General features: G+C 40.0%; 2 protein-coding genes across 3 annotated transcripts in view; one reads left to right on the top strand and one right to left on the bottom strand.

The window, feature by feature from the left end:
* Positions 1-17,872, bottom strand: part of LOC138652975 (sulfate anion transporter 1-like) — a 58,072-nt gene extending 40,200 nt beyond the window's left edge. Inside the window, exon 1 of the mRNA XM_069743168.1 lies at positions 17,657-17,872. The gene's annotated coding sequence lies outside the window, so the exon portion shown is untranslated. The remainder of the gene's footprint in view (positions 1-17,656) is intronic.
* Positions 1-20,124, top strand: part of IDUA (alpha-L-iduronidase) — a 204,780-nt gene that overhangs the window by 49,596 nt on the left and 135,060 nt on the right. The gene's annotated exons all lie outside the window — the stretch shown is intronic.

Here is a 20,124-nt window from a genome sequence, read left to right on the forward strand (position 1 = left end):
CCCTTGGGAAAATAAAAAATTCTGGGCTAAATAATTATTTTTGAGGAAAGAAAACGTATTTATTATTTTCACGGCTCTGCATTATAAACTTCTATGAAGCACTTGGGGGTTCAAAGTGCTCACCACACATCTAGATTAGTTCCTTTGGGGGTCTAGTTTCCAAAACGGGGTCACTTGTGGGGGGTTTCTACTGTTAAGCCACATCAGGGGCTCTGCAAACGCAACGTGACGCCCACAGAGCATTCCATCAAAGTCTGCATTTCAAAACGTCACTACTTCACTTCCGAGCCCCGGCATGTGCCCAAACAGTGATTTACCCCCACATATGGGGTATCAGCGTACTCAGGAGAAACTGGACAACAACTTTTGGGGTCAAATTTCTCCTGTTACCCTTGGGAAAATAAAAAATTGCAGGCTAAAAGATCATTTTTGAGAAAATAATTTTTTTTTTTATTTTCATGGCTCTGCGTTATAAACTTCTGTGAAGCACTTGGGGGTTCAAAGTCCTCACCACACATCTAGATTAGTTCCTTTGGGGGTCTAGTTTCCAAAATTGGGTCATTTCTGGGGGATCTCCAATGTTTAGGCACACAGGGGCTCTCCAAACGTGACATGGTGTCCGCTAATGATTTAAGCTAATTTTCCATTTAAAAAGCCAAATGGCATGCCATCCCTTCCGAGCCCTGCCGTGCGCCCAAACAGTGGTTTACCCCCACATATGGGGTATCAGCGTACTCAGGACAAACTGGACAACAATATTTGGGGTCCAATTTCTCCTATTATCCTTGGCAAAATCGGAAATTCCAGGCTAAAAAATCATTTTTGAGGAAAGAAAAATTATTTTTTATTTTCATGGCTCTGCGTTATAAACTTCTGTGAAGCACCTGGGGGTTTAAAGTGCTCAATGTGCATCTAGATAAGTTCCTTGGGGGGTCTAGTTTCCAAAATGGGGTCACTTGTGGGGGAGCTCCAATGTTTAGGCACACAGGGGCTCTCCAAACGCGACATGGTGTCCGCTAACAATTGGAGCTAATTTTCCATTCAAAAAGTCAAATGGCGCGCCTTCCCTTCCGAGCCCTGCCGAGTGCCCAAACAGTGGTTTACCCCCACATATGAGGTATCGGCGTACTCGGGAGAAATTGCCCAACAAATTTTATGATCCATTTTATCCTACTGCCCATGTGAAAATGAAAAAATTGAGGCGAAAAGAATTTTTTTGTGAAAAAAAAGTACTTTTTCATTTTTACAGATCAATTTGTGAAGCATCTGAGGGTTTAAAGTGCTCACTAGGCATCTAAATAAGTTCCTTGGGGGGTCTAGTTTCCAAAATGGGGTCACTTGTGGGGGAGCGCCAATGTTTAGGCACACAGGAGCTATCCAAACGCGACATGGTGTCCGCTAACGATGGAAATAATTTTTCATTCAAAAAGTCAAATGGCGCTCCTTCCCTTCCGAGCCTTACCATGTGCCCAAACAGTGGTTTACCCCCACATGTGAGGTATTGGTGTACTCAGGAGAAATTGCCCAACACATTTTAGGATCCATTTTATCCTGTTGCCCATGTGAAAATGAAAAAATTGAGGCTAAAAGAATTTTTTTGTGAAAAAAAAGTACTTTTTCATTTTTACGGATCAATTTGTGAAGCACCTGGGGGTTCAAAGTGCTCACTATGCATCTAGATAAGTTCCTTGGGGCGTCTAGTTTCCAAAATGGGGTCACTTGTGGGGGAGCTCCAATTTTTAGGCACACAGGTGCTCTCCAAACGTGACATGGTGTCCGCTAGAGAGTGGAGCCAATTTTTGATTCAAAAAGTCAAATGGCGCTCCTTCCCTTCCAAGCCCTGCCGTGCGCCCAAACAGTGGTTTACCCCCACATATGAGGTATCAGCGTACTCAGGACAAATTGGACAACAACTTTCGTGGTTCAGTTTCTCCTTTTACCATTGGGAAAATAAAAAAATTGTTGCTAAAAGATAATTTTTGTGACTAAAAAGTTAAATGTTCATTTTTTCCTTCCTTGTTGCTTCTGCTGCTGTGAAGCACCTGAAGGGTTAATAAACTTCTTGAATGTGGTTTTGAGTACCTTGAGGGGTGCAGTTTTTAGAATGGTGTCACTCTTGGGTATTTTCAGCCATATAGACCCCTCAAACTGACTTCAAATGTGAGGTGGTCCCTAAAAAAAATGGTTTTGTAAATTTCGTTGTAAAAATGACAAATCGCTGGTCAAATTTTAACCCTTATAACTTCCTAACAAAAAAAAATTTTGTTTCCAAAATTGTGCTGATGTAAAGTAAACATGTGGGAAATGTTATTTATTAACTATTTTGTGTCACATATCTCTCTGGTTTAACAGAATAAAAATTCAAAATGTGAAAATTGCGAAATTTTCAAAATTTTCGCCAAATTTCCATTTTTATCACAAATAAACGCAGAATTTATTGACCTAAATTTACCACTAACATGAAGCCCAATATGTCACGAAAAAACAATCTCAGAACCGCTAGGATCCGTTGAAGCGTTCCTGAGTTATTACCTCATAAAGGGACACTGGTCAGAATTGCAAAAAACGGCAAGGTCTTTAAGGTCAAAATAGGCTGGGTCATGAAGGGGTTAAAATCACAAAATAAAAAAATTATATGTATTGTTCCCAATGAATTTGTGTTTATGTTAGAAAGCAAAAGAAAAGTACAGATGCTGTGTTTGCTATCGCCCCGCCCCATAAAACTGTCACACTAGTTAACTTCTTCAGTGAACATCGTAAAAAAAAAAGGACAAAAAAAAACTATGCTTTCTCATCATACCACCGAAGAAAAAGTGAAATAAAACGTGATCAAAAAGACCAATGTAAATAAAATGGTACTGCTGAAAACGTCATCATGCTCAGCAAAAAGAAAGCCACCATGCAGCTCCATGAGTGGAAAAATAAAAAAGCTATATCTCTCGGAATACAGCAATGCAAAGATCATTATTTTACCTATGAAATCGTTTTTATTGTGTAAAAGCGCCAAAATATAAAAAAAATATAAATATGGTATCGCTGTAGGAAAATCTGCGCTCCAGGTGGCAAATAGCGTTCCATCCCTCCTAAGCAGTACTGTGCAGTCACATATGGGGTATTTCCATGTTCAGCAGAAATTGTGGGATACATTTTGGTGCCATTTTTTATCTATTTCCACAAGTGAAAATGTAAAATCTGGTGACAAATCAATTTTTTTGTGGGTAAAATGTAATTATTTTTTCTTTACTGCCCAATGGTGTAAAATTCTGTGACTCATCTGTCATGTTAATATAATCATTGCACCCCTAGAAGAATTCATTGAGAGGTGTAGTTTATAAAATGGGGTCACTTATGGGGGGTTCTGCTCTTTGGCACCTCAGGAACTCTCTCAGTGGGTCATGGCACCAACAAGCAATAACAGTAAAATCTGCACTATAATGTGGTGCCCCATCACTTTTGAGGCACAGTGCAAAGCTCAGAAGAATTTCCCAATTACATGGATGGTATTGGCACACTCAGGAGAAATTGCACAGCAAAATAAGGTCATTTTTTTTCCTATTACCCTTTAGAAAAATTAAAAGCTTGAGGCAAACAACAACATTTTAGTGGCAAAAAAATTTAATCTCTTCATCACCCAATGGTATAAAATTTTGTGAAACACGTGGGGTCAACATGTTCATTGTACCTCTAGATTAATTAAATGGGGGGGCATAGTTTGTAAAATAAAGTCACTTATGAGGGGTTTCTGCTGTTCTGGCACCTCGGAGGCTCTGCAAATGTGATATTGCACCCTCAAGCCATTGCAGCAAAATCTGTACTCCAGCATGGCGCTTCTTCCCTTCTGAGCTTTGCAGCTTTGTAGTTCTCGACCACATATGGGGTATTAGTGTAATCAGGAGAAATTGTGCAGCGAAATTTGAGGTCCATTTTCTCATGCTATTTTTGTAAAAATGAAAAAAAAAAACAACATTTTTGTGAAAAAAATATATTTTTTTCATTTTCACAGTTTAACCTGTAAAATTCTATGAAGCATCTGTGGGTTCAGGGTGCTCACCACACATCTAGATATATTCCTTAAGAGGTCTAGTTTCCAAAATGGGTTCACTTATGAAGGGTTTCCACTGTATGTTATAAACTTCTGTGAAGCGCCTGGGTGCTCACATTACATCTAGATACAGTCCTTGATAGGTTTAGTTTCCAAAATGGGGTTTTATTTGGTGGTTTCCACAATTTAGGCATATCAGGGGCTCTGAAAACACAATACAGCATCCGCTCTTAATTCAAGCCATGTCATTTTTTCATTCAAAAAGTCAAATGTTGCTGCCTCCCTTCCGAGCCCAGCCATGTACCCAAACAGTAGTTTTCCCCCACATATGAGGTATCTGAGTACTCAGGTGAAATTGCACAACAAATTTTTGGGTCCATTCTGTCCTGTTACCCTTGTGAAAATAACTATTTGGGGCTTAAAGAACATCTTTGTGGGAAAAATTTGATTTTTTGTTTTCACGGCTTTACGTTATAAACAGTTAAGCAAGTTGAAAATGAAATGATCTCTAGAAGGCCTAAAGTTAAAGATGACACATTTTCTTTGTATTTTGGGCAAAAAAAAACAATATACTGCTATTTTTCTTTTGTAGGTTTGCATTTCTTTTTCCCTGCATTTTGTGTTTACTTGAGTTATCTTTGTCGAATATTTAAATTTGTTAGGTGATCTGAAACATTTAAAGTGATATAAATGCAAAAGAATTGGAAATCAGGAAGGGGGCAAACACTGTTCCACAAAAAGAAATAAAATATATATATATATATATATATATATATATATATATATATACGTATATATATATTATCATATACACTCGTGTATAAGCCGAGATTTTCAGCACAATTTTCACCTCCCTTGGCTTATACACGAGTCAATTGTCCAGCGTTGACGACGGCTGTGGCACAGGGACAGCTGCAGCTGCCGGCTAACAGAAGATATCATACTCACCCTCCATCGCTGCATCTCAGTCCCTGCATCTCCGTTGTCCCGGCGCCTCTCCTGAAGTTGAGCAGTCACGTGGTACCGCTCATTAAGATAATGAATATGGACATGTCGCCAATCCCATAGGCATGGAGCGCATATTCATTATCTTAATGAGCGGTACCACATGACCACAGATGAGAGGCGCTGGGACAACGGAGATGCAGGGACGGAGATGCAGACGCGAGGAGGGTCAGTATGACTGGGAGGGGGACAGTGTGAGCCATGCATACAACCAGGGAAAGGGGGTCCGCCGAGCCATGTGGGACGGGGGGAGCCGAGCCTTGTGGACCCGGGGGAGCTGAGCAATGCGAGAGCCGTGCATACAACAGGGGGAGCCACATACCAGGACAGGATGAGGGGAGCCACATACCAGGACAGCACGGGGGGGCCTCATACCAGGGCAGGGGGAGCCACAGATAGCAGAACAGGGGAAGCCACATACCAGGACAAGGGGGAGCCACACGTAGCATAGGCTTATATAGTAACATAGTAACATTGTTATTAAGGTTGAAGGAAGACTTTAAGTCCATCTAGTTCAACCCATAGCCTAACCTAACATGCCCTAACGTGTTGATCCAGAGGAAGGCAAAAAAACCATGTGGCAAAGAGTAAGTTCCACATTGGGGAAAAAAATTCCTTCCCGACTCCACATACGACAATCAGACTAGTTCCTTGGATCAACGTCCTATCAAGGAATCTAGTATATATAACCTGTAACATTATATTTTTCAAGAAAGGCATCCAGTCCCCTCTTAAATTTAAGTAATGAATCACTCATTACAACATCATACGGCAGAGAGTTCCATAGTCTCACTGCTCTTACAGTAAAGAATCCACGTCTGTTATTATGCTTAAACCTTCTTTCCTCCAGACGTAGAGGATGCCCCCTTGTCCCTGATTCAGGTCTATGATTAAAAAGATCATCAGAAAGGTCTTTGTACTGTCCCCTCATATATTTATCCATTAAAATAAGATCACCCCTTAGCCTTCGTTTTTCCAAACTAAATAACCCCAAGTGTAATAACCCATCTTGGTATTGCAGACCCCCCAGTCCTCTAATAACCTTGGTCGCTCTTCTCTGCACCCGCTCTAGTTCAGCTATGTCTTTCTTATCGTACACCGGATACCAGAACTGTGCACAGTATTCTAAGTGTGGTCGAACTAGTGACTTGTATAGAGGTAAAATTATGTTCTCCTCATGTGCATCTATGCCTCTTTTAATGCATCCCATTATTTTATTTGCCTTTGTAGCAGCTGCCTGACACTGGCCACTAAATATGAGTTTGTCATCCACCCATACTCCCAGGTCCTTTTCATTGAGGGTTTGCCCAGAGTTTTAGAATTAAGCACATACAGTTAGGTCCATATATATTTGGACAGAGACAATATTTTTCTAATTTTGGTTATAGACATTATCACAATGAATTTTAAACAAAACAATTCAGATGCAGTTGTAGTGCAGACTTTCAGCTTTCATTTGAGGGTATCCACATTAAAACTGGAGGAAGGGTTTAGAAGTTTCAGCTCCTTAACATGTGCCACCCTGTTTTTAAAGGGACCAAAAGTAATTGGACAGATTCAATAATTTTAAATAAAATGTTAATTTTTAGTACTTGGTTGAAAACCCTTTGTTGGCAATGACTGCCTGAAGTCTTGAACTCATGGACATCACCAGACGCTGTGTTTCCTCCTTTTTGATGCTCTGCCAGGCCTACACTGCGGTTGTTTTCAGTTGCTGTTTGTTTGTGGGCCTTTCTATCTGAAGTTTAGTCTTTAACAAGTGAAATGCATGCTCAATTGTGTTGAGATCAGGTGACTGACTAGGCCATTCAAGAATATTCCACTTCTTTGCTTTAATAAACTCCTGAGTTGCTTTGGCTTTATGTTTAGGGTCATTGTCCATCTGTAGTTTGAAACGACGACCAATCAGTTTGGCTGCATTTGGCTGGATCTGAGCACACAGTATGTATCTGAATACATCAGAATTCATTCGGCTGCTTCTGTCCTGTGTCACATCATCAATAAACACTATGCATGCCCAAGCCATCACACTGCCTCCGCCGGGTTTTACAGGTGATGTGGTATGCTTTGGATCATGAGCTGTACCACGCCTTCGCCATACTTTTCTCTTTCCATCATTCTGGTAGAGGTTGATCTTGGTTTCATCTGTCCAAAGAATGTTCTTCCAGACCTGTGCTGGCTTTTTTAGATGTTTTTTTTTAGCAAAGTCCAGTCTAGCGTTTTTATTCTTGATGCTTATTAGTGGCTTGCACCGTGCAGTGAACCCTCTGTACTTACTTTCATGCAGTCTTCTCTTTATGGTAGATTTGGATATTGATACGCCTACCTCCTGGAAAGTGTTGTTCACTTTGTTGGCTGTTGTGAAGGGGTTTCTCTTCACCATGGAGATTATTCTGCGATCATCCACCACTGTTGTCTTCCGTGGGCACCCAAGTCTTTTTGCATTGATGAGTTCACCAGTGCTTTCTTTCTTTCTCAGGATGTACCAAGTTGTAGATTTTGCCACTCCTAATATTGTAGCAATTTCTCGGATGGGTTTTTTCTGTTTTCGCCGCTTAAGGATGGCTTGTTTCACTTACATGGAGAGCTCCTTTGACCGCATGTTTACTTCACAGCAAAACCTTCCAAATGCAAGTACCATACCTCAAATCAACTCCAGGCCTTTTATCTGCTTAATTGAGAATGACATAACAAAGGGATTCCCCACACCTGTCCATGAAATAGCCTTGGAGTCAATTGTCCAATTACTTTTGGTCCCTTTAAAAACAGGGTGGCACATGTTAAGGGGCTGAAACTCCTAAACCCTTCATCCAATTTTAATGTGCATACCCTCAAATGAAAGCTGAAAGTCTGAACTTCAACTGCCTCTGAATTGTTTTGTTTAAAATTCATTGTGGTAATGTCTATAACTAAAATTTGAAAAATGTTGTCTCTGTCCAAATATATATGGACCTAACTGTAGTTATACATCTTATTACATCTACCCAAGTGCATGACCTTACATTTATCCCCATTAAATCTCATTTGCCATTTATCAGCCCAAGCTTCTAGTTTACATAAATCATGCTGTAATATAATATTGTCCTCCTCTGTGTTGATTACCCTGCAGAGTTTAGTGCCGTCTGCAAATATTGAAATTCTACTCTGTATGCCCCCTACAAGGTCATTAATAAATATGTTAAAAAGAAGAGGGCCCAATACTAACCCCTGTGGTACCCCACTGCTAACCGCGACCCAGTCCGAGTGTGCTCCATTAATAACCACCCTTTGTTTCCTATCCCTGAGCCAGTTCTTAACCCACTTACACATATTTTCCCCTATCCCCATTATTCTCATTTTATGTATCAACCGTTTGTGTGGCACCGTATCAAAAGCTTTTGAAAAGTCCATATACACTACGTCCACTGGGTTCCCTTGGTCCAGTCCGGAACTTACCTCTTCATAGAAACTGATCAAATTAGTCTGACATGAACGGTCCCTAGTAAACCCGTGCTGATACTGGGTCATGAGGTTATTCCTCTTCAGATACTCCAGTATAGCTTCCCTTAGAATGCCCTCCAGGATTTTACCCACAGTAGAGGTTAAGCTTACTGGCCTATAATTACCGAGTTCAGTTTTTGACCCCTTTTTGAATATTGGCACCACATTTGCTATACGCTAGTCCTGTGGTACAGACCCTGTTATTATGGAGTCTTTAAAGATTAAAAATAATGGTCTATCAATGACTGTATTTAATTCCTGCAGTACTTGGGGGTGTATCCCATCCAGGCTCGGAGATTTGTCAATTTTAGTGATTTGTAGATGCTGCCGTACTTCCTGCTGGGTTAAGCAGGTGACACTTAATGGGGAATTTTTTTTATCACTGATCATATTGTCTGTCATGGGATTTTCTTTTGTAAATACTGATGAAAAAAAGTCATTTAGCATATTGGCTTTTTCCTCATCCTCATCCACCATTTAACCCAGACTATTTTTAAGGGGGCCAACACTATCATTTTTTAGTTTCTTACTATTTACGTAGTTAAAGAATATTTTGGGATTATTTTTACTCTCTCTGGCAATGAGTCTCTCTGTCTCAATTTTTGCTGCCTTGATTTGTTTTTTACAGAATTTATTTAATTTTCTGTATTTATTTAATGCCTCATCACTACCTACTTCCCTTAAGGATAGCGATCCGTGACGTTGCAGCGTCCTGGATAGCGATATAGTTGTGTTTGACGCGCAGCAGCGATCAGGATCCTGCTGTGAGATCGCTGGTCGGAGCTAGAAGGCCAGCACCTTATTTCGTTGCTGGATCACCCGCTGACATCGCTGAATCGGCGTGTGTGACGCTGATCCAGCGATGTTTTCACTTGTAACCAGGGTAAACATTGGGTTACTAAGCGCAGGGCCGCGCTTAGTAATCCGATATTTACCCTGGTTACCATTGTAAATGTAAAAAAAAAAAAAAAAAAAACACTACATACTTACATTCCGGTGTCTGTCGGGTCCCCCGGCGTCTGCTTCCCTGCACTCCTCCTGCATCCTGTGTCAGCGCCGGCCAGACGTAAAGCAGAGCACAGCGGTGACATCACCGCTCTGCTTTACGGCCGGCGCTTATACAGGATGCAGGAGGAGTGCATGTGAGTATGTGTTTTTTTTTTTTTTTTTACATTTACAATGGTATCCAGGGTAAACATCGGGTTACTAAGCGCGGCCCTGCGCTTAGTAACCCGATGTTTACCCTGGTTACCCTGGGACTTCGGCATCGTTGGTCGCTGGAGAGCTGTCTGTGTGACCGCTCTCCAGCGACCACACAGCGACGCTGCAGCGATTGGCATCATTGTCTATATCGCTGCAGCGTCGCTTAATGTGACGGTACCTTTAATTCTCTAAATGCTTTCTTTTTGTCACTTGTTGCACCCCTTATAGCTCTATTTAGCCATATTGGTTTCCTCCTATTTCTAGTATGTTTATTCCCATACCGTATGTACTCTGCACAGGTTCTATCCAGGATGCTAATAAATGTCTCCCATTTTCTTTGTGTATTTTTATGTCTTAGGTTATCGTTCCAGTTAATTGCACCAAGATCATCTCTCATCCGTTGGAAATTTGCCCTCCTGAAGTTTAGTGTCCTTGTAACCCCTCTACTACACATCTTATTGAAGGATACATGAAAACTTATTATTTTGTTATCACTATTCCCCAAGTGACCCCCAACCCTTATATTTGCTATGCGGTCTGGCCTGTTGGTTAATATTAGGTCTAGCAGTGCCCCCCTTCTTGTTGGGTCCTGAACCAGTTGTGAAAGGTAATTGTCTCTCATAGTTGTCAAAAACCGATTACCTTTGCTGGAACTGCAGGTTTCTGTTCCCCAATATATTTCAGGGTAGTTGAAGTCCCCCATAATAATGACTTAACCTTGAGTCACAGCCTCATCTATTTGCTTTATGAGGATATTCTCCGTTGCTTTCATTATTTTTGGAGACTTATAACTAACCCCTATCAGTAATTTATTATTTTTTGCCCCTCCCCTTATCTCCACCCACAGGGACTCTACATTTTCATTAGATTCACCTATATTATCACGCCGGATGGGTTTTAAGAATGATTTTACATATAGACACACCTCTCCCCCTCGCCTATCCATTCGGTCATTTCTGAACAGACTATAACCATGCAAGTTAACAGCCCAGTCATGGCTCTCATCCAGCCACGTTTCAGATATCCCCACCATGTCATAATTATGCTCCAGCACCATTAATTATAATCCGTCCATTTTGTTGGCGAGGCTTCTGGCATTAGTATACATACATTTTATGTATCTCTCTGTACCTCTATTCTTTCTTAAATTATTAATTGTTCTAACCCCCCCCCCCATGCCACCGCCACCCTCAACTTCCTTATTTGTGCCCAGGTCTCTATCCACACTATCTTCCCCTCCTATAAAATCAATACCCTCCCCCTATTCCCTAGTTTAAACACTCCTCCAACCTTCTAGCCATTCTCTCCCCCAGCACAGCTGCACCTTCCCCATTGAGGTACAGCCTGTCCCTAGCGTAGAACCTGTAGCCAACTGAGAAGTCGGCCCAGTTCTGCAGGAACCCAAACCCCTCCTTCCTACACCAGTTCTTGAGCCACTTATTAACACTCGAGTCAAGAATGCTTACCCAGTTTTCTGTGGCAAAAGTAGGTGCCTCGGCTTATACTCGGGTCGGCTTATACTCAAGTATATATGGTATATATATTTACTCACTGTGCTTTTTTTTTTTAAGATGCGGAAATTTGCGGTGCAATTTTTAATTCTTTAGTACCTCCGTTTCTCTTGCAGTAAATATGCATTTTTCTTTCAGATTTTTCTCACAGACTTGAATGATAGTTGGAAAATCCGTAAATAAAAAAAAAGATACAGGTCATCTCTTTTCAACCAAAGAGTCTTGTTTTCTTGACCATTAGAACCATTCCAAAGTCCTTAGGTTACTTATAAAACCTTGATATTTAGCATGTTTTGCTTTCTTTGTAAACCTTTTATCACTGTCAGCGTCAGTAGGGCTTAGGAAAGTCCTGTAATGTTTTACACCACTACAATGGTTTACGTTAAGGGTTGGATTGTCTGGCTGGAGTTTGCATACGGTCTAAGCCTTTGTGTAGTTTTCTTGTTAGTTGAGTAGTTAATATATAAACCTATTGACCAGATTTACACGTGTATAGCCTATTCTCTACGTAACACGTGTATGTTTTGTGTATGATTGTGTTGCATATGATTGACAAACATACCCATGTACAAAAGGGCAGTCTGCTCACGTTTTTGCTTTTGTGTACTTGAGTGGGGGTGCAAAATTGTTCTGAATACCCTATCCTATTAATACATGTAAATGCTACATACCATGTGTCACCAGAAAAAGACCTATTGTTTAACCCCTTCGCAACCTGCGCCATATATGCACGGCGCGGGTCGCTTTTCTCCCTTTGATGTGGGCTCCTGTGGTGAGCGCACATCTTTCCCAGCACATGTCAACTGTTTGGAACAGCTGATATGTGTCCGGAACAGCTGTGAGTGGAATCGCGATCCACCTGTGGCTATTAACCCATTAAATGCCACTGTCAAACTCTGACAGCTGCATTTAACGCGCCCTTCCAGCCATCAGGCCGGAAATCCGCCCATCGGTGACCCCCGTCACATGATCGCAAGTCACTGATTGGTTGGTCAGTGGTCGGCGCTCATAGCAAGTCAGCTATTCTGCTACATACAGGCGATCTGATCATCGCCTGCATGTAGCAGAGCCGATCGGGTAATGGCAGCTTCTAGTCTCCCATGGAGACTATTGAAGCATGCCAAAAGTAAAAAAAAAAAAAAAAGTTAAAAAATATAAACGTGTAAAACACCCCCCTTTCAAACTAAAATAAAAAAAAAATCAAACATACACATATTTGTCATATTTATCAATAAAAAAAAGAATAAACCTGATTGCTGCCAGAATCACGTTTTTTTGGTCGCCACGACATTGCATTAAAATGCAATAACGGGCGATCAAAAGATCGTATCTGCACCAAAATGAGATCAATAAAAATATCATATCAGCTCGGGACGCAAAAAATAAGCCCTCACACAGCCCCAGATCACGAAAAATGGAGACGCTACAGGTCTCGGAAAATGAGGCAATTTTTTTTTTTCAAAACTAACTTTGGATTTTTTTTTTCACCACTTAAATAATAAGGAACCTAAATATGTTTGGTGTCTATGAACTCCTAATGACCTGAAGAATCTTAGTGGAAGGTCACTTTTCGTATTTAATTAATATGGGGAAAAAAAACCTTGTGGAATTGCACTTTTTTTTGCAATTTCACCGCACTTGGAATTTTTTTCTCGTTTTTGTGTACACTATATGGTAATGGCGTCATTCAAAAGTACAACTCGTCCTGCAAAAAACATGCCTTCACATGGCCATATTGATGGAAAAATAAAAGAAGTTATGTCTCTGGGAAGAACGGGAGTGAAAAACAAAACGCAAAAATGAAAAAGGGCAAGGTCTCCAAGGGGGTTAAAACAGGCTTTTATTTTAAATCTATTTAAAAAATTATTTTAGAACGTTTTATTCAATTTCACATGTCACTATGTATGTTGTATATTTAACAAGAAAACCAAAATCAAAAATCGTGCCATTTTCACACTAACCACTAGGCTTCATACTTCCTGTTCTGGGCAGAAGACTTTTCAGCAGTAGTATTATAAGAGACAAGAATACAATCACTTCTACAATCAGTAGATAATGCAAGAAGCACCAATCACAAAAGGGGATGTTACAGTTCCCCTCCTCTTTTTCTTTGCACATTGACCATTGTCCTGGTCAGTCTATTGCTGAGTCAGTCTGTTTCTGCTATTGTCCATGTGCTTAATGGGAAGGAGTCTAATATAACTTGCCAGTGTGAAAATTTAATTTTACAAAGATATTGATATGAAATTAAAGGGGTGATCTGATACCTATGAATCCCTTCATAAATATCTATCTTTAAGTCCTAAGCACTCTTGTAATTAGCTATATTATTACATTTTCCAGACTTCTATCCTGCTCTTTTCTATATGTGTTTTTTTTTTACTTTAATTCCTGTGACATTTTTGTTTCAGCAGAGTCTCAAACAGGACATCACAGGAGACTCGGGTTACACTCACTTCTCTGTAGCATCTATCACTCATCAGGGGATGGCACTGCATCCATTTACCATAACTATTATCACCGTCGTCCCCTGATGACATCCTGGTTCAGTAGAGGTGATAGAGAAGTGACCACATTTTCCGTTGCCACCACCATCACAGTCTCTGCTTCTTACATTGTATCTTTCCCTGAAACAAATCTTCATCATGAGGCGGTGTTAGAAGCAGTGTGATTAACACTAGTCCCGCCTCCTGATGACGTTTTGTATCAGAGCAGTGATAAAAGCAGTGATAAAAGCTATGGCATGGTGCTTCTGTTACTCACCTTGCTTATAACACCGCCCTCAAATGAATTGTCATCAGGGAGCAGCACAGGTGTAACACTGCTTCTAACAATGTACTCAAGCAAATTTTCATCAGGGGTTGGCTTTGTGTCACTCACACTACTTCCATCTCCGCCCCCAGACGATGATTTGTTTCAAGGAAAAGACTGCGGTGTTGGAAACAATGACTGCAGCGACTGAAGATGTGGTCACTTCTCAATCACCTCTACTGAACCCGGATGTCATCAGGGGACAGAAGCTGTGTTAAATACACACACCCTGCTGACATCCCGCTCCAGTAGGGGCGATAGGGAAGTGAGGGCAGCTCCAACCTCCTGTGACCTCACGTTTGAGACTCCTTTCAAACAAAATGTCACAGAAAGTAAAGTAAAAAAACAAAGAAATGGTAGGGTGGGGAATTTAATAATAAAGTATTTAGGGCGTCATAGGTATCAGACCAGTCCTTTAAAAAAAGCAAAAAACTTCAAATTTAAAAAAAAAAACTGACTTAAAATCAAATGAATGTGTTATGAAAAAATGACCTATTGTTTCACAGCCCCCTTGCATATAAAGTATTTGGACATAAGGCTATCTCTACAAAGAGAAGAGTGGATTTAACATGGTCATGTTTTTCATCGCTATCTATTCACTGGAATAAATGTCAGCTAGTTAATACTATCAACAACTGTACAAAGCTTTATCCAACAAAAACAACTGATCGTCGGTGGTTAAATAAGTGGCTTCAATGAAAGACTAGAATATTTTTATGGTCATGAATTTGTAACTCCAACAAGGTAAATGCCCTCAGCCATATATTTATAGCAACCTAGTTAAGGCATTCTGGAAAATTAAATAATTTAAATCCTGCATCTTTTCATTTTCGCAGCATGTACTAGTCTTTGGATTCTTATGAGTGCAGCCAGATATCTTTCGACAAGTCTTCATCTATTAAAATAGTAATATCTGATTGCCAAGCCTACCAATAATTCAGAAATGTATGTCAGCCAAGTGAACTTAGACTGTACAGAGATAAGGAGAAGGCTGTAGATGGAGATTAGAAGAAGAACTGTATGGTTGTAATTTTAACCAGTTCGCCCAAGTTTAAGAGTATTCTAGAAAGCTTAGCAAAGAACGTGGTCCATCATGTCGTTATGTGCAATGAGCGTATCGTGTTAATTTAACAGGCTGGAATATGTAAGACATTAGTTTATGCGCAGTTGACCCTGATCGCCAGTTATTTGATCAGTTAGACCCAATGGGCTGTATTAAGAATGAGGTTAGAAAGATAAAACACTAATTGGTACTTTACTTGTAGCCAAGTGAGATAATGCAAGTGGAATGAGGTCATGGCCGATAAGGTCTGATAAAATGATTGACTGCATATAATGTACATATCTGATTTTTAGTACAGTAATTACTACTCTGTCCTTAAATATTGATTGAGTATAGATCAGATCGTACAGTGCATGTAAATAATATAGGACACAGGGCATAGTTCCGTTTTACAGTTTGATCAATCATTTCTCGCTATCCAATCCTAGCTTTGTAATTAAATGAATTTGTAGTTTCTATGCCAAAACATAACCATGGCTAGGAATTTTTAGTAGCTGAAGGTATTAGTACTTAGAGGGAATTGTAATGCTCCGGTCGTGTTGTGTTATGTGGTTCCTTTGAAGTGTTACTACGTTTGTAACTCAGTTTCTCTAGTTTTAGTCAGTAGATGAATGGAACTTATATATTAGTGCACATGTGGTGCTCCCATTTAATCTACATCTTCTGAAGTAGCCCTCAGGGTTGGACATGGCAACCATGGTGAAGTAATGGGGTTTGATTTTGTACAATTTATTTCATTTATTCTTTTACACACTTATATATCGCCATTGATTCCACAGCGTGTTACAAACAACCTATATAGGAAGTTGAGTATCATTTTCTGTTTATTGCATTACTTTTCCCATACTAGTCTTGTGCTCCATCAAGTGATACGTCCTGGGGCGGCTTTCACAATTCTGATGACTACTTTAGGAAACAGACAACTAGCTTGTTTGCAAACACACACCACTTAAAGTGAAAGGTCAAGTAAAGTAAAGTAGAACGGTTAGCTTGACCTACTTTATAATTTGTGGTGTAAAGATGATACAAGCTCTGTGCAGACAGTAAACTAGTAAAGGTATAAGGTGCATTCAGTGTAAATGGGTGTTATCATTTAGAAAAGTGATGGCGTATATCGCTGGAGTCTGACCCTTTGGACTCCAACCCATGTGAATGAAGGGGCTACATTGCTGTATAGTCAACTGAATAGGGTCAACTGTAGTTTCCTGTACAGCTGGTGGCAAGGAGCACTGCTGTCCATCATTCTCAGGATCAATGAGATTTACAAAGGTCAGACCTCCAATCATAAAATGATCAGGTAGTGGAGAAAGATCTCACATGCGGTTTCAGAACGCCTGTGTGGTCTTGTTCTCAATGCATTTCGAGGTTAGCAAGCATCAGGACAATGATGAAGAAGTTTGCTAACTTCCATATATGTTGAGAATAAAACATAGACGTTCTGAAACACCACATTCACTACCTGATTACTACATTAGAATCTTCAACCTGTTGGGGTTACAGCAGCTGGTACTACCACCTCCCAAAGCGCTAACGTTTGTTGTGGGTCACGCAACCTCACAAAGTGAGTAATTTCCGTATACTTCTGTCCTTCACTGATTCATCATATAAGATGCTATTGTGCTTGTATTGCCCCCCTTATTTTTCTATCAGTTGTAAATTGATGGCATATTCTAGTGATATACCATCACTTTATAAGATGGATATAACCCTTTAAAGCTTGGAGATCAGTGAATGCAGCTGTTCACTATAATACAAGCTAACGCTCAGATGCAGCACAAGGTGATGGGAGCCAGCCTGGTGGACTTCAATGGCATGTCTGTCCTAAACACAAGTACGGAAAGACCTGCCAAGTACGGGAGCTACCCTAGATCTCGTCTCACTTTTCTCATCTGGTATATAAATGGTATTTTATCGGAAGCACTGCAGGGCTTCGGAGTAAAGCATAGACGTTTGTGATGTGGAAGGCTATTCCTGTTTTCTGCTGCCCAAGGTTCAAGAATCACCTGACAAGTTCCCATTTTTTTTACAAATGAAAAACTGTAAAAAGAGTTTGAAAGGTAAATCCATGTTTTGGTTTCATTCATACGGATATGGTGTGGTCATGAATATGTTAATATGTCGTGAAATGGACAAATCTGGATTCTAAGTAATTCCCTTCAGATAGATCCGGATAACCTTAAGGTTTGTCTTCCTTTAGGCTCTATTTATTTTAACATATGGTAATCTATTCAATGTCATTACGAGATTGACAGTCTAATAAACTACTAAATAATCAAATTTATTACAGAAACGAGAAACAAGTGTTTCCCATACTCCACAAAATGGTCTTAATGTGGCCATACTCTGGTTAATAAAATAAACATTAGCCATGTCCTGTTTTTACCTGGCTTACAATAAAATCTGTGCCTCTTGATTGCCCAATCTACTCCCAACACTTTCTAGATTGCCAAAAAAAATAAAAAATCTGAAAATATTTTGAACTGTGAATCAAGAAAACATAAAATTCTAAATTGTTGCACCATTATATATTTCATATCTTACCTTACGGAATTTCTTCTTGGTGGCAAAACGAGTGAAACATGTAACTTATTAGGACAGAATACAACTCCTTATTTCCGAGGGGTATTGCTGCTGGTTAGTTCAGAAGAACGCACTAAAAATCTGTGCATATCACATATATAATAAAGTATGAAGAAGTTCAAAGTACATAGGTTGGTTTAGGTCTGTTCAATTACAGGAAGACGTGCAAACGAATGTACGGTTTACGAAGGAGCCGCATTTAAATAGGACATGAGATTGCTTATTAACTGTTCACAGGATGAAGATTGTGCTGAGGCAAACTCATAACTTTCCTGAACTTTGAGTTCATTCCTTACGCACTAGTTTCTGTTTATTTGGACCTTGTTGGACTGGATCTGTGTCCTGAAGTGTCAGCCAACTATTGATTTTATCCTGTGCGCATATATTGTCTCTTCATTTTCAAGGCTTATAAAGTTTATACTTATACAGTATAAAGATAATATTATTAAATTATATAGTTATGCAACAATACAAGACACACGGTAAGACATTTCTTATTACAGTATTCTTTGTTGTGGTTTTTATTAAACAATTCCGTTAACTTGGATATTCAGTTTTACAAACTAATTATTATGGAGCGGTTTTGCTGTAGCTTGGATAACTGGCTGCCAGACATCTTTGCATCTCTTGTCCTGAGAGTGAAAAAATGAAAGTTCATGATCTGCAAAAATGGTTGATCTAATTCCTTCCAGCGAGTCAAAGCGGGAACATTTTGGCAGACCCTTATAAATATTAGATTAATGGTAGATGGGATCTGCCAACTGAAATGTAAAATGTATGTAGGGCTCTAAAAGGATATGTCACCACACTTGTTTCCCAACTGGTGCTAAAATCAACACAGCCATGTACTCTTCGGAATCAAACACCGGAAGGGTTCAGGGACCTGTCATTAGATATCGCAAGACAGTATTTGCAATTTCTCATCTATTGTTGTGAGTGGAAGCATCCAGAAGTAATTACAGATCATTAATGAAGCAGTTGATCACACAAACTCGAAGAGGGAGTTTGCCAAGCGCTGAAACAAATGACCATTTTTTCTGCTGCATCACTCACGACAAGGTTCCACATTGTTTCTGGAAGTAACGTTAGAACTAGATCTCTGTATCAGGAGCTTGATGAAATGGAATTCCAAGATCACCTTGAGCAATGGCAAATTTCGGCAGTAGAGATGTGAATCACAATCACCCAGTCACTGGACTGTTGAGCAGTGGAGAGTGTTGTAAGGAGACATAAATCATGTTTCACTATCTGGAAGTTTCAAGAAAGAATCTGGGTGGGTGCTGGGTGAATGCTACTTAGCGGAATGTACAGTGCTTAAAGGAAAGCTGTCATCAGGATCTTATACTTCAAACTAATCGCATAAAAGTAAAGGCGCTTTAATGATGATTAAATCCTTACCTTTCTTACAGAAATCCATTGTGTTATTTTAGAGAAATCCATGGTTAAAGTATATGCTAATGAGTTTCAAGTGTAGTGGGAGGGATCTCCTGCCTCAGTCCCTATTTTCCTCCTGTCCCTAGATCACCCATGTTTTAGTGACCTGTCAGTCAGAGACAGAAGGGCAGACAATAAGCAGGAAAAGACAGATCTGTTAGTGCAGAGCCTTGCAACTCATTAGCATACTACAGTTGTGGCCAAAAGTATTGACACCCCTGCAATTCTGTCAGATAATATTCAGTTTCTTCCTGAAAATGATTGCAATCACAAATTCTTTGGTATTATTATCTTCATTTAATTTGTCTTAAATGAAAAAACACAAAAGAGAATGAAGCAAAAAGCAAAACATTGATCATTTCACACAAAACTCCAAAAATGGGCCAGACAAAAGTATTGACACCCTCAGCCCAATACTTGGTTGCACAACCTTTAGCCAAAATAACTGCGACCAACCACTTCCGGTAACCATCAATGAGTTTCTTACAATGCTCTGCTGGAATTTTAGACCATTCTTCTTTGGCAAACTGCTCCAGGTCCCTGATATTTGAAGGGTGCCTTCTCCAAACTGCCATTTTTAGATCTCTCCACAGGTGTTCTATGGGATTCAGGTCTGGACTCATTGCTGGCCACCTTAGAAGTCTCCAGTGCTTTCTCTCAAACCATTTTCTAGTGTTTTTTCAAGTGTTTTGGGTCATTTTCCTGCTGGAAGACCCATGACCTCTGAGGGAGACCCAGCTTTCTCACACTGGGCCCTACATTATGCAGCAAAATTTGTTGGTAGTCTTCAGACTTCATAATGCCATGCACACGGTCAAGCAGTCCAGTGCCAGAGGCAGCAAAGCAACCCCAAAACATCAGTGAACCTCCGCCATGTTTGACTGTAGGGACTGTGTTCTTTTCTTTGCTTGCCTCTTTTTTTTCTCCTGTAAACTCTATGTTGATGCCTTTGCCCAAAAAGCTCTTCTTTTGTCTCTTCTGACCAGAGAACATTC

The sequence above is a fragment of the Ranitomeya imitator genome, chromosome 1 (assembly GCF_032444005.1).
Source record: "Ranitomeya imitator isolate aRanImi1 chromosome 1, aRanImi1.pri, whole genome shotgun sequence".
In the NCBI taxonomy this organism is placed as follows: Eukaryota; Metazoa; Chordata; class Amphibia; order Anura; family Dendrobatidae; genus Ranitomeya; species Ranitomeya imitator.